The sequence below is a fragment of the Priapulus caudatus genome, unplaced genomic scaffold (assembly GCF_000485595.1).
Source record: "Priapulus caudatus unplaced genomic scaffold, Priapulus_caudatus-5.0.1 Scaffold175, whole genome shotgun sequence".
Classification (NCBI taxonomy): domain Eukaryota; kingdom Metazoa; phylum Priapulida; class Priapulimorpha; order Priapulimorphida; family Priapulidae; genus Priapulus; species Priapulus caudatus.
Window position 1 is genome coordinate 398,411 of NW_014577236.1, and position 8,807 is coordinate 407,217.

The window sequence follows — 8,807 nt, forward strand, 5'->3', positions numbered from 1 at the left end:
GGCGGCGTGACGCTATAGATGTGTATATCACACACCACCAGCATGTCGCCTGCCACCGCGCTCACACATGTGTGTCACATTTTGCCACGAGCTATTACCTCGAATTAATGTTAGTTGTGATTTCTCGACACCGGTTTTTATTCCGTTCTGATTGCAACGTGTTAAACAGGAGGTGAGTAAAAAACTCCCCGACTCCGCTGCTGCTGCTGCTGCTACGCACTGCGCAGGGCATGTGGCTGCTGCATCACTGTTGATGGACGCCCGAGTTTAGAGTAATCATTTTCCGCCAACATATGTGATGCTGTTTACGTTTCTGCGCTCGAAATTCACTCATCGGATTTCGAGTCGGGCCTGCGCGGGGCGAAACGAGACTTAGAACGCTCGGCAAAGCAAACTGCTTGGCGCGCGTGTGTGCCAGTTATAAATAACGAGCAGATGGGGCCGGTATGAAGCTGCCCTCCCCCCCAAAGACCCGGGATGTGCGAGACCTGACTATATATACTAGCGTACAGGCGGGCGCGTGATGCACATCGTGTAATGAGGATCGAGGTAGAACTGTATAGGATGCAGGCCCAGCGCCCGGCCACCGAGCGCGGAAATAAGAACTCAAAAACTCCGAGAGAGACGTCGTAGCAAAAAAGCCTAGCGATGAACGGCCGCTTGCTGAGTGCAACTAAACTTTACTTCGCGATTTCTGCGTGAGAATAACGAGGGGAGATCACAGCGGATGTGGCAGCGAGCTCGGCTATCCTACCCCCCATGCAGCGTTGCCAGCTAGTGGTATCTGTGCGGGATAGCGTGCGGCTTGAAATGTCAGCTCGAGCAGGAAAACTCACCTCTTAAGGATGCGCTCGCGTTAGGCGACGTAAGCGCCTTCGCTCAACACATTAGTCGCACTTGTTGGTGCTGCGATTGAGGTGACTACACGCGGGGCATTCGCCAGGATTTAGCTCGTACTACTGCGTAAGTCTGCAATTGATCTGGTTTAAGTCCGTACTGCGCCTTTGCGCATATGCCGATGACTTTGTGTGAAGCATCTTGAATTGTCTTCTTAGCTACTGGCATGCACTGAAATATAGTGTATTGCCATCTGAATTTCTGTATCTTCCTCTCCCCTCTCTCTCTCTCTCTCTCTCTCTCTCTCTCTCTCTCTCTCTCTTGCTCTCTCTCTCTCTCTCTTCTTCCTCGCTCTCTCTCTGCTCCCTCTCCGCGTCTCTCTCCTCATCTCTCTCTCTCTCTCTTTTTCTTTCTATTCGTCTCTCTCGATCTTTTTTTCTTTCTATTCGTTTCTCTCTGTGTGTCCTTCTCTCTCTCCTCTGTAGTTATATATATATATATGATATATATATATACGTATATATTATATCATATATATATACAGAGTAGATAATAGCGGAATTTCCGTTATATATCGTATTTGAATTATATATATATCTAAGAGCCTATAAAGATAATATAAGAGATTAGTAGTTGCATTGATAGTATCTATATCTAGCTATATAATTTTATAAGGGTATATATATATATAATTACTTTTGCGATGTGTGGTGTGTGTGTGTGTGCTATCGTGTTGTGTGTGTGTCGTGATGTGTGGGTTTTGGTGTGTGTGTGTTGTGTGTGTGTGTGCGTGTGTGTATGTGTGTGTTGTGGTTTTTGTGTGCTGGTGGCGGTGTGTGGTGTGCTGTGCTGTGACCAATGTGTTGGTGTGTTGTTGTGGTGTGTGTGTGTGGGTGTGTGTCGTAGTGTGTGTGATGTGTATGTGTGGTTGCTGTTGGTGTTGTGTCTGTTGTGTGTGCTGGCTTGTGTTGGTGTGTGTGTGTGTTGCTGTGTGTGTGTCGATGGGTGGTGTTTGCTGTGTGTGTGTTGGTGTGTGTGTAGCGCGTCAAGTGTGTGTGTTGTGTGTTGGTGTGTGTGGGTCGGTGTGTGTGGTGTGTGTGTGTGTGTGTGTGGTGTGTTGTGTGTGTGTGTGTGTTGATGTGTGTGTGTGTGTGGTGTGTGTGTGTGTGTTGGTGTGTGATGTGTGTGTGTTGGTGTGTGTTGTGTGTGTGTGCCAGGTGTGCTATGTTGTGTGTGTGTGTGGTGTGGGTTGGTGGTGTGTGTTGGTGAGGTGGTGTGTGCGGGTGGGCTTGTGTGGTGTTTGTGCAAGCTCACGGGATGTGATGTGTGTGTGTGCTGGTGTGCACTGGTGCGCAGTGTGGGTGTGTTGTTGTGTTGTGTGTGTGTGTGTGTGTGTTTTGTGATCCAAACTGTGGGGGTGTGTGGTGTGTGTGTTAGTGTGTGGTGTGTGGGACGCATGTGTGGTGGGACCGAACGGTGTGTGCTGTGTGTTGTGATAGTGAAAACCGAAATGTGTGTCGTGTGGTGTGCTGTGCTGTGTGTGTGGTGAGTGTCGCTGTGATGTTGGTGTGTGTTGGTGTGTGTGTGTGTGTGTGTGTGCTGTGTGGGTGTGTTGTGGTGTGTGTCGGTTCTGGATAGGAAAATGTGTTGGTGTGGGTGTGTGTCTTGTTGGTGTGTGTGTGTGTGTGTGTTGGTGTGTGTGTGACGGATGTGTATGTGTGTGTGTTGTTGGTGTGTGTGTGGTGGTGTGTGTGTGGTGTGTGTGTGTGTGTGTGATAGTGGCGGTGGGTGTGCGTCAAATGTTACACATTGTATAATGTTTTCACACGTTAGTTCGGTGATTGATGTGTTGTGTGTGTCGTTGGTGTGTGTGGGGTGGAGCATTAGTGTTAGTAACTACTCCATTAAAAATCACAAAGAGTCGAGACCAATCTTCAAGGGATGATCGTGTGTTGTGCGAGTGTCAGTGTGTTGGATTGTGGAAGAGTGCTGACTGTTCTGGTGTCTCATTTGGTGTTGGTGTGTAGAAGTGTGTGTTGGTGTGTTTCAGCGAACGTCAATCCTACCGAGAAGCAGCTGTGTGTGCCGGTGCATGCGTCGCGTGCGGTGCGTGCATTGCGCTCACGCCGCTGCGGTTGTGTGTGTTGTGTGTTGTTTGTCCGTCTCTCTCTCTCCTCTTCTCTCTCTCTATGTCCGGTCTGCTATCATCTCTCTCTGTGTTTGTCCGTCTCTGTCTCGTGCTGTATTCTCTCCATGTCCGGTGCTCTCTCTACCCGTCTGTCCTCTTTTCTCGGCGTCACGTCTTTTTCTTGTATCTAATATTAATGGAGCGCCTTAATTACAAACGAATAAAAATCTTCTAGTATCTGCTTATTCTAGATCCTGGCCATGAGCAACTGAGCAGGACAGGATGTTAACAGTGCGCCTGGCATCTATATTTACGTTCTGCTAAGCCAACATCGCCAGCTGCACTTTAATTAATACGCACTTCGGACGCATTCTTGTTCAGAGTAGACAGTACATGAAGAATAAGCATGCGTTAATAAGTATTATAGTGACTGAGGCAATGATCATGATGGCTTGATGATGATCGATGATTATTATATTATTATTATTATTAGTAGTAGTAGTAGTAGTAGTTAGTAGTAGTAGTAGTAGTAGTAGTAGTAGTAGTATTTGTGCTCGTAGTAGAGTGAGTAGAGTAGTAAGTAGTAGTAGTCGAGTAGTAAGTAAGTAGTAGTAGTAGTAGTAGTGAGTAGTATAGGTAGCAGATAGTAGTAGCCATGTATTATTATTATCTATTGATTATATTATTATTATTATTGTTATTAATGTTATATTAATCTCGATCCTATTATTGTATCGAATTATGTCTATCTATGTATTGTTTCATTATTATATATTTTTAACATTTGTTTTTTACATTTATCGTTAACAAATTTATTTTGGTATTTGTCTTCAGTTCAGGAAAATAATATAGCAAGCCTAGACACAGACATTGCCTGCTTTGTTAACGAATCGAACATCGACCCGCCACTACAATCATCGTTACCATCGCCACGCTAGCAGCCCCAGACGCATACAGAGACATGCATTGCAGGGCTCAGCTCATACCTGCATCTCGCCGCTGACCACGTGCGCAAGCGGAGGCGCCAGCGCCCTCAGCCGAGCGCGCGACAGTTAGTTACCTCCCCTCACTCGCCACAGGAAGTCTCTGGCGCGCCGCCGATTTGAGGGAATGGCAGGAGAATGCGTGCTCGAACATTCGGAACGCGCATCTTCCTTTGGCATCGCCGTACACCGAGCGCCGCACGGAAGCGCTGCGCTTCTGCGCCGGTCCCAGCAGCCGAGCGACCGACGTGGCTGCATGCCACACTGTTAATCTGAACGCCACGAAAGCTGCACGCCACCTGTCGCAGCGCCGCTGTCGCGCATCACGTATCACGGGTCACGACACGGTGGGAGGTGTAGAAAACACCGGAATGAATCAGCTGCACGTGATTGCTCTACCTTCGGACGTGTGTGGGCGCCGGAACTCATTGCTTACTGTGGCATAACCTGATATCCGTCTCGTCTGAGAGAATAAGCACGAGCTGGCGGATCAGATGTCATTCTCGGGTCGTCGTGCCAGCACGCTCGATCTTTTACGACGGCAAATACCTTGGCCGCGTCGCTCTTTGGGATTCTTACGTCAGCGATGCGCTTTGCGGTGCTCGGACTGAACTTGATTCCGCCATTGGGGCGTTTCAGTGGTTTCAGTGCGGCTATCTCGGTGGCGCACCGAATCGCTCCGCCGGGATTAGGATGTGGGTGTCTGCGAGGGAAGGTAACATGGGCTGAACATGGATCAACATAGATGTCTCGCATACTGACGGTGAGTCCCGCTCGCAAGGAACGAGATAGCGCCTTGCATCCTTTCGCGGTGTAGAAGCCAGAGACCCGCGGGATCGTAGTTACGTCTTGTCGGTTGGATGGAGTGTATCCGAGACAGAGCGCCCGGTGCGTACGGCTGGCCGTGGCCTACCCACCCTCTCTCGCTTCGCCGGGTTTTCAGCGCACGGCTTGTTCTCGGTCCGTGGCCATATTGCAAGAGCTCGGTCGCCACTGGTGCGTCGCATACTCGGTAGCGCAGCGCCGAGCGGTAGTTCTACTTATACACTGTCGCGGTCCAAGACTTCGTCACTCGTCTCCCTCCCCTACGAATAGCAGATTCCGTCCCCACGGACAGTGGTACTCCAGCGTGTCACACGTGTCGTCTCGTCGCGCACCCTGCCTCATGATTCGTGTTTGAAGTTCTAGAGGCATTCCGCGGATTCCCTGCAGCGGTTGGCGTGCTCGTCCTGTGAAACTGTGCAAAGTATTATTACTGAGTATTCACGCGACTTCACTGTGCCTGTTACACTGTTCTCCCAACTGTCTGACAACTACTTTCCTTTTTCATAGTCACCCCCTGTGAATAAAGGAATAGAGTCCACGGGTGGATCTTAGCCCAGTGATGACGTGAGCCCGTCGGCATGTCATTTTACATCCGTGCTCATGGTTCAGGCAGCGTGTCGCGCAAATGAAGTAGGACCTCTATCGTCATGTTCAAGAGGCTGTCCGACACCTGTTTCCGTACGTTTGAATTCTGCTTCGCAGTCGCAGCGGTCCAGCGTCCGCATAGTTACTACACAGTCCGCATAGGCGCCAGAGGATTTTCCCATCTGTCTACGCGGCGCGCTCAGCGGACGAGCCAACATCGCTGCGGACGCTCAGGAGATCCGCCGTAGATCTTACTTTACAGTGATCGAAGTGTCGCTCGCGCAGTATCAGAGAGAACGCTCGCGCACTCGGCGCTGTAGGGCTGATGGTCGGTGACTAACCACTTGCACTTGTGTCCGTCCAACCGATTCGCGCTGGCTGTGGGCCGAGAACCAGGTGCCAAGACGTCTACATGGTACCCAGTTCTCCACCCGGACCGCAGAGTCGTCGGCGATATCCGGGGAGTGGACGGATCGGCGCACCGCCGACGATCGTCGACTACACAGTTTCGGGATGCGCGCTAGGGAGAGTCCGGGAAACTAACACTTGGACAGGGAACGCATACTGACGATGGACGTGGATGATGTACATAGTGAACTTCGGCCAGCACCAAGTATTATTTATGTGTTGTGTATGTGAGTGTGTGGGCGGTGGTGTGTGTATGTTGGTGTGTGTTTTGTTTGTTTGTGTGTGTGTGTGATGTGTGTTGTGTGTGTGTGGTGTGTGTGGTGTGTGTGTGTCGTGTGTGTGTGTTGTGCGGTGTGTATGTGTGTGGGTATATACTATATATATATATCTATATAGTATATATATATATATAGTATACTGGAATGCTGTGTTGTGACAAACAGCGCGCGCACAGTGAGTGAGTGCCTGTGCGCTCATCCGGGAGTTTCATCGTATTTTCATGCTATCTATGTATAAGCTAGTCGCGTGTATGTGTTGGTAAGTAAGAAGTAGGGAGTAGAACATTTAGAAGAAAACATTCGGCAACAAACAGTCAAATAGTAAAGCCCCAATCATACTCAACGTCGTTCATTTAAATAGGAACAATAATTATTAGTGGCATATGACATAATTTTCATGCATGGCTATTCTATAATATCGTAATACATAACAGCATCCCGAAATACCACGTGGGGCATATCACAGTCGAAACATGCGCCCAACTAGTCAGATCGGACTAGCCTGTTTGGTTTTACATTTCCTCCTTCTACTATGAACGCCAATCAACCATATACTAATTCCTTATACTTAGTAGTTCTCATTATCATGCCTCCCAGGATAAGCTAAGATGTTTGCTGTCTAGAGCCATTACTTGGTCGGCCGCCACTACGGTAGTGTGACGTAACTATATTGCACTAAAGGCGTCTTATAGTTACATACTCAGCTATGTAGAGCTGCTGAGGTCAGGGTTGGTGTTAGGCTGTAAGGTTAGACTGACTCGCGTAGAAGGAGCATGATTTGTTGCCTCGGAAACCTATCTGTCGACCATAACGCCTATCGGCCGCCGCAGCCACAGGAAATATGGGGTGAGTCTGAAGGCAAGGGCTAGGATCTAAGTGTCTATGCTTAACAAAATTCTAACCTCTGACGGCGCTAACGCGTTCTTATGCCATGGGGCATCAATTCGCGATTTATTCATTGGTTATCGGAATCGTAATACTGGGTGGTAGTGTTCGCGATAGGCGCTATCATTAACCTAAACCGTAAACCCCAACGCCCCAGCCTCAATCCTAACCCATCCTAGCGCATTAAGTCTCCGCCGTAATGTTGGCCCCTGGCTTCGTCACGGCACGCTGTGAGAGCTATGAGTTGCCAGCGCAAAGACAGGCAGATTACGACCCGGTTCGTTTCAGAATCCTAACTACGCCAAAGCGCTCGCAGTTCCCGGAACAGCTCATCTTGGCCTCGTTACACAAACAAGACGCGTCAGCTATTTTGTCTTTGACGAGAGGAGAGCAGTGCAGGACGAGTCCGCGTACTAAACACTTGCGAAATCTGGGAGAAGCTTGTTCCATCGCTGGAGAAGAAGAGAGAGGTAGGCATTATGGTGGCGTGTATGAGCGACCAGCGGCCGCGGCGTCGTCTTTTTAGGATAGGCGAGTGAAAAACCACGACTGCCTTATCGAGTTAGCGAGAGCGCACAGCTAGAGTACTTCTCGCGGCATCACCGCAGCGTAGCAGCATGATATATTTTCAACAGTTTTATACGCAAATAGTAAGATCAGGAGGTTAATTTAGGAAATTCGTATAGATATATGAGGCTCAGTTACAGTTCAGATAGAGGCTCATATTGTATAAATTTATGGTATACATTTATCCGCTGCCACTGACGAACGACAGGATAGAAGCTCATCTTAAACAAAATTTGCGTTTCATATCGTAAAGCGAATATGGAAACGTTTCTCTTTGAAAAACGAATCTTTATAGGACGCGGCTACCTGGCGGTAAAAATTGTTTAAGCGATGTAGTTATTTTGAGAAATCGCACACATCTCTTTAAGGACATCAATGAGCGACGAACTCCAATATCTGCATGTATTCAAAGATAGTTCATATATCAAATATTGTAAGCTGAGAAAGTCGTCAATATTAATATCTAGTCCTCAACAAACAACTTGCTGCTAAAATGTGTCCTACGAATACAGAGGAATTAAGTAGTGATTGTCTGGTTTGGCGAAAGAGCTCTGTGTGATTAACGTTGGAGTAGTACAGGCGTTTACCAGTTGATACGTATAAGGATGACATATAGGACGTAATTACTGCTCTTCAAATAGGCCACGACTGATTGCTCACTGCATGTCCTAAATAATGTGGCGGTATAACGTGCAGACATCATGACGAATGTTATATTACTTGGAGCGTTATAGGGATTCAGCGAGATAAAAGCAATGGTGATCTCTCTTGGAAATCTACATTGCTCGTACTCCGTGATAGATACTGGCGCTGTTGAGAGTACCTATACAACGCAGCAATATTATTTCATGATGGCATCATACTTAAGCTGGTGTGTGTTTTGAATACATTCGCCGCTCGCTACGACATAGTAGGTTGCTGTAAACTCGAGCATACGTTTCGCGCATGTTGCTACTTCTGATGGTTAGCTCCACCATCTTGTCAGGCCGCTAGCGCAGCTAACAATAGCTATGCGTGTGCGCTCATCACACTGCTTCTGCTCTCTTGCCCCCCCCTCCCCCACACACCGTACACACAAAATCTGCGCGCAAACGCGGCGTACACATCACGTCATACATACCGAACACACAGCGACACACACACACACACACACAGCACACACACACACCACACACACACAGCACACACACACACACACACACCGACACACAACACGCACGCACGGCACAGACACGCACGCACGCATGCACACAGCATACACTAAAGGACAGTAGCCTTTAGATTTTACTGATACAACTGTACATACGGTTG

The 8,807-nt window shown here is 48.3% G+C and overlaps 1 protein-coding gene across 1 annotated transcript in view; it reads left to right on the top strand.

Moving 5' to 3' along the window:
- The first annotated feature begins 521 nt into the window (after positions 1-521).
- The window catches only part of LOC106806717 (cholinesterase 1-like), a 15,776-nt gene continuing 7,490 nt past the window's right edge, over positions 522-8,807 (top strand). Inside the window, exon 1 of the mRNA XM_014808747.1 lies at positions 522-963. The gene's annotated coding sequence lies outside the window, so the exon portion shown is untranslated. The remainder of the gene's footprint in view (positions 964-8,807) is intronic.